The sequence below is a fragment of the Chelon labrosus genome (genome assembly GCF_963514085.1).
Source record: "Chelon labrosus genome assembly, chromosome: 5".
Classification (NCBI taxonomy): domain Eukaryota; kingdom Metazoa; phylum Chordata; class Actinopteri; order Mugiliformes; family Mugilidae; genus Chelon; species Chelon labrosus.
This window is the reverse complement of record NC_140341.1, coordinates 14,934,390-14,940,389: the sequence shown is the minus strand read 5'-3', so window position 1 is coordinate 14,940,389 and position 6,000 is coordinate 14,934,390. Positions and strand designations below refer to the sequence as shown.

The following is a 6,000-nucleotide window of genomic DNA, read 5'->3' as shown; positions in this document are numbered from 1 at the left end:
GGCTGCTAGGCTCTGGGAGTTGTCTGATTGTGTGCATACTGAGGCAGGCAGCGCACACTCTTCTCACACGGTTTTGAGGTTTTTGGCTACAGTTTTATTTAAGTTTCATCAATAAATTTGAATTTGACTTTAAAGAAACGTGTGGTCTCAACATTTTGTCCCTCCTCTGAGCCAGGTCTTTAGTTTCTTCCTTTCCTCTATTATTCTTGCACTCACAGGTTCCCATCCTAAGAGTCTTCTGAGCTGTGTTTGATAGCATGATCCCAGTGACAAGCCTGATCTCCTGTGTGTCCAGAGTATATGATTGATTCAACTGATGATTGTCGTGTTTGTCCTGCTTCCTTCCAGCTAGCTTTGGCATCTAAGTATTTAGATGCCATATGCCTTTATTTCATTCACGAGGGTCTGCGCTTTTCCTGTAATATGCATTGAGCTCACATTTCATGTTCCAATCTTTGCCATAGTCTTGTCCCTGCACAGGGCAGTGCCTGAACCATTCTTGGTCTGATCCCTCCCCTGAGACCTGTTTGCCGAGGGAGACCCTACCAGGAGCACCAAGCTCCAGACAATATAGCTCTCAGGTTCATAGGGACACGCAAACTTCTCCACCACGTTAAGGTGATGGCCCATGGAGAGGAAGAGTACGACATACACTGCCACTGTTGCATTAATTTTTCACCAAAGTCTTGTGTTGATGTCTGGCCAATGCGCAAAGCAGGGATGCGTCTTTAGACATAGTTGTTTAAGAACTGAGAAGCTACTCATTGCATCAGATGGGGTTAAATAACTTGTTGCCAGCTTGTGTTGATTGAAACAAATAGAATTGCCTTAAACCATGAACAAACATGAAGCACCAGGGTGTTGGCTCTGGATTGTGGCCATGTGTTGATTGTTATAATATTATGGTTAGGAACCACTGATTATAATGGATTTAACAATAATTATACCCAATGATAAGAAAAGAGTCGTGGTTCTACTGTCACTACCACACCTACAGCTCCACCCAGTACAACCAGACAGGCAGCCTGTGCAGCCTATGCTGTCAAAATATAGTGTGTAATACTCCTATGGAAGGGTACACTCAGGGTCTGTTCATTCTAACAGTGAGGTGTAAACACTGAGAAATAAGGACTTTCTAAATCTATAGTATATGATGAGAACAGTTTCATTTTTGGTTATCATGCACATTATAGTCCTCTGTGGTTGTGAGCAGTTAAAACGGTTGATGTTAAGGCACATACAGACTCCCCCATCTGTTAGGAACAGAAGTAAGGCAGGTGGAGAAAAGCGGCACAGACAGTTGCTCCAGAAACCACATCCTACTATAAATCAGCAGTGATAATAAAAGTCAGTTGACTGTAATCTGCCCTCACTGTTTGCAGTCATTCTTCAGTCATTTGCAGTTGCTTCAGATGTGACACTAGTAAGTAAGATAAAAGCACGGGTATAAACTTAAACACAACACCTGTCCTTGCTGCCCAACTGCACACTGACCAGATGACTCACAAACATTTGGTTCGGATTCTGCTGCAGCTGTCAAAGAGATCCCTGCGGTCAAAAAATAAAAAAATAAACAAATTAATTGAATCTGCTGAGTTACAGCAAGAATTACAGAAAGAATATTTAAAAACAGTAGTGCACTGGAACAGAACACACTAAAAAATGAATGTTACTGTTGAATATAACACACCTAGACACATGTAGTATTCATACATAAAATGTTTTCATGGCACAGGTTAAACTTTGAGGGAACAAAAAAGAGCTATGATACATGTTAACAAATTAAGTGTAATCGTTCCTTTACCTCTGCTGCTTCATCATCACTTGGAGGAGATGTTGGCACAGCATGTCTGCCCGCTTCTGCGCTACATAATGAAACACCAATAAATATACATCAGAATATTCACATAGCATGAGCAGCATGCATTTGTGTCCTACGTAGCACCGTGTTAAGCCTAAATGTATGGAGGGCGACTGTAGTTGGTACCTTGGTGGCGTATTCTTGCGTTTACGAAGGTACCACACTGCAATGGCTACTATGTTCAGGGAAAGCAGAAGACCAAATAATGTCCAGCCAGCAGTGTAGCTGCCTGAAGCACAAAAAAAAAAAAAACCCACAAGGATAAAGAAAACATTCAGATGAAAATACTGAATCATCAGTGTCATTGTTATGAGCAGCGGTTCTTCCCGTCTCCTCCTGGTCACTCCTCACTTGGCCTGCTGAGCACTTGAATCTAATTTTTTTCTCCCCTGCTCTTGCTTTCAGTTTAAAATAAAACAGACTTTTTTTGAACCTCCAACTGTGGTCTGGCGTACCTGTTGTATGTTATGTGTCTAGTGAGCCATTTTAGGAAAAAGACCAGGTTCTCTGTAGGTTTTCTTTCTCAGTTCTCTTTGTTGAAACTGTAGGCTACAGTTATCAACTGCACTTTGGGGAGATATTTGAGATTTTTTTTATCTTGGTATTTAGTTTTATATTACAAACAGGTGCCTTTTGTGCTTCAGGACCTGTACAGACAGGTCCTGAAGCACAAAAGGCACCTGACACATGAACTTACAGGAACAGAATATTTCACAAGACAGAATGTGCTTAGAGTGTGCTAGAGTTGAGTTCAGAGTTATCTGGGATGGGTATACATTCATTCAGTTATTCACTGGGCTGTGCTGGCAGCAGACTCAACCTCTGCTATCCAAGAAATCTATTTCTCCATTTGCTCTGTGTTATTGTCTCAGCCTGAGATGTCTTGAATGCCTCTATAGGGAGGAGTTCAGGCATGAAGCATGCTGTTGTTTTATAGCAGACTTTGTCGAGACAAGCATGTTAACATCTTTTCAGTTGACCATTGAAGTACACTAAGCGGCTTAAACATGACACCAAAGAATTCTTTGCTTGGACCGATGGCATGGAGGAAAAGAATGCGCTGGAGGCTAAACTGAAGATTTGCTTCAAAGCGCCAAATACGCCATTTGCCAAAGGAAGCAATGGAAACTGATAAAAAGTAGAAGACATGTTCATATATATCAAATCATACTGTGTTAGATTATTTTATTTGACAAAAAAAAAGCTACTGTGTATAAATTTGGTTCTCAGCACTTTCAGATTCTGCCCATCCAAACTAAAACAGGGGCAGCATTGTTGTCAGATGTTTTTGCTTTAGATGTTTCTGAATAAGACACCAGATGCTGAAGTCATCAAGTATCACGTGTGTCCTTAGATACAATAGACAAGTCCAGAATAAACATATCAAGAAGTATTTGACAATCTACATCTCTCCAACTCGAATCTTACCAAAATCCATATACACGAGTAGCAGACCTCCGCGTTTCCTTCCATATGCGTTGACAGCTTCACACTCGTAGAGGCCATTCAGATTGGAGGTCTTCCTCACAAACTGCAGAGTTGCACCCTGCACTTTAATATCAGACTCAGGCAAAGACTGGCCAGACCTGGAAGAGACAAATCAACATAAAATGTACATAGACAAAGACTAACAGGAGAACATGTTAAAACTAATTTCCTTAATCTGCACAATAACCCAAGTGTTAAAATGACAGTTTGCTGTTCCAGGGTAGATTATATGATGAATTATTTTGCAGCTATGGGCAGAGAAAGGCTAACTGTTTCCCCCCTGACTGGAGTCTTATTGCACTGAGCTAACCAGAAGCTGGTTAAATGATTCATTTGAATGGGGAAGTAGTACGGGTGTTATCGCTCCAGTTATTTACCAACCCAAGAACCGTTACTTCATTATTCTGTGTTCCACCCTCCCATGTGGTGTCAGTAGGAAAAGGTCTCACTAATTCTAATATCACACCACAATAACACATTTTCTAACACCAGGCACTGAAACTCCATATAGGAGCACTTTGCAAGGTTGTTAAGAAAGACTAACGTTTAAAACATTCAAAAATGAAATATAATTATTAACAGAATGTGAAGAAATAATAGCTACAATTTATGTGAAAGACATTTTTCTGTTGTGTGACACAGATATCATCTGACATTAGCATACACACCAGCTAACACGGGGCTCTCCTGCTAACACATGACACTGACTCAGTATCCAAAAAAGGTTTAAAAACAAGGCAACTGGACTTGAAGAGTTTTTTGAGATGACGTTTCAGCACTCATTCGAGTAGCTTCTTCAGTTCTAGGGGACTGGTGGGAAGTTGAGGTTTAAATTCTAACGATTCTTGTCCGCCAGAGGCTCCAGTGTCAAGGTGTGAATGGGGTTGAAACCTCCTGGGGACAGAAGTTAAAACTGTATTGTAAATAAGAAGCTACTCGGATGAGTGGTGAAACGTCCTCTCAAAAGTCCAGTTTCCTTTTTTTAAACCTTTTTTTGGATATATCATGACATGGATGACTAAGAACCTACACAGATACTGAATCACTATGACTCTGTATTCCTGAGGCTAAACAACCCATTACAGTAGGTTTTATGGCCACGTAAGATAGAAGAACAATAAATATTTAAATACTCAAACAGTGCAGTGGAGTAGTACTTTTGCCCTATACATACATTTAAATCATATGAGTACCATATAAAATTGAACTCACTATCAGATGAAACTACCAAAGTGCGCATACAATTATCTCCAATTTCCCCAACTACTGACACATTAATACACTAGAAATAATGATCTAACAGCAACATTCCTGTGTGTCTATTTGTGCTCCAACCAACTGCAGTATTTCATTTTAATGACCATTATTCAGTTTAACTGTGCCTTTACTTTCAGTGTGAACTTAACATGAGAACAACCAACTCTGAACAATAAGCAGTTGTACGAAACCTCTGGAACCACCTGACTACTTGATGATTTATTTAATGGCCACTCGTTTAATGGCTCTTACAATGCTTTTAGTGGTCAATATCTGTCTGCCTGTGCCATCCCTATACTGGACTAAGAGTGACCTTTTATCTAAGATTCAAGAGCAACGTCAAGAGTGACTGTCCTCAGCCTTTTCGTTTCGCTGCTCTGAGCTCCAGCAGACAACACATCCCTCCAGAGTTTCCACGAAACCTCATCATACTTGTTTTGAATGGATCTTTTCTTGTCAAATAACTTTTCAATTATACAAATTTCTTCATGCAAGCCAATTTTTCAGAAGAATGAATGTATTCTGTTTTAGATTGGACAGCTGGGATAGCACCCTTCGTGACCCTTCACAGGACAAGCGGTTACAGAAGATGAATGAATGAATGAATGAATGAATGAATGAATGTAATACATTGATATGACAATGGACAATAGCTTCATAGAACTGAAGTGTTATGCTACTCATGTGCAGGGGTGGTAGGATTTATAGCCTTGTTTATAGGGGAAACACCTGGTGCCCGTCTGACTAGACTGTAAGCTTACCTCTAAAGAAAACAAAACTTATCCTGCGTCTGAGCTGTTTTTAATGTCTATAATCCTAAATCCATGGCTTATCCATACTGCACTGCTCATTGGCCCATTTCGGTAAGACAAGTTTTACCAGTTGAGAGGCAACTATCCAAGAAAAGACACGACCAAAGATACAATAAAATACATTCAATCAGTGTTTATGAAGTTATTCCTTATATCCTGTGTCCAATAATTGCCAAAGACATATTAATCATAGTCATAGTAATCAAGAGGGCCCTCATTACAGTGACAAAGTGAATAACAACTACAGTTTGCCAAGGAACATTCCGAAAAATGCGAACCTTTTGGAATAACATGCTTTGGAAAGATGGATGAAAGAAATCCGTTTAGTCTGAGTAACAGAGGCATGCATGGCTCAGACCAAATACAGACTTTAGTTAGAGGTGTGAAGCTATGAATCATAAGAGTCTCAGGCCAATACCTACACAGTAAGGACGAAATGTTTGCTTGTCCAAGTATGGCTAAAAAAAAATGTCCTATTACTTACTTTTAAATATCATTGCATGTCAAACTAAACTGGCCACATAATATCTATGAGTTTGTAGCCAGGTGGTAAATGTTTATAGTGTCTCACAATATGTTTTG

The 6,000-nt window shown here is 39.9% G+C and overlaps 1 pseudogene across 1 annotated transcript in view; it reads right to left on the bottom strand.

Moving 5' to 3' along the window:
• The window catches only part of LOC311487975 (poliovirus receptor homolog), a 35,683-nt pseudogene continuing 29,683 nt past the window's right edge, over positions 1–6,000 (bottom strand). The window contains exons 5-8 of the transcript XR_014699937.1: positions 3,290–3,447; positions 1,988–2,090; positions 1,805–1,865; positions 1–1,548 (exon numbers count right to left, since the gene is read on the bottom strand). The product of XR_014699937.1 is annotated as a poliovirus receptor homolog (transcript). The remainder of the gene's footprint in view (positions 1,549–1,804; positions 1,866–1,987; positions 2,091–3,289; positions 3,448–6,000) is intronic.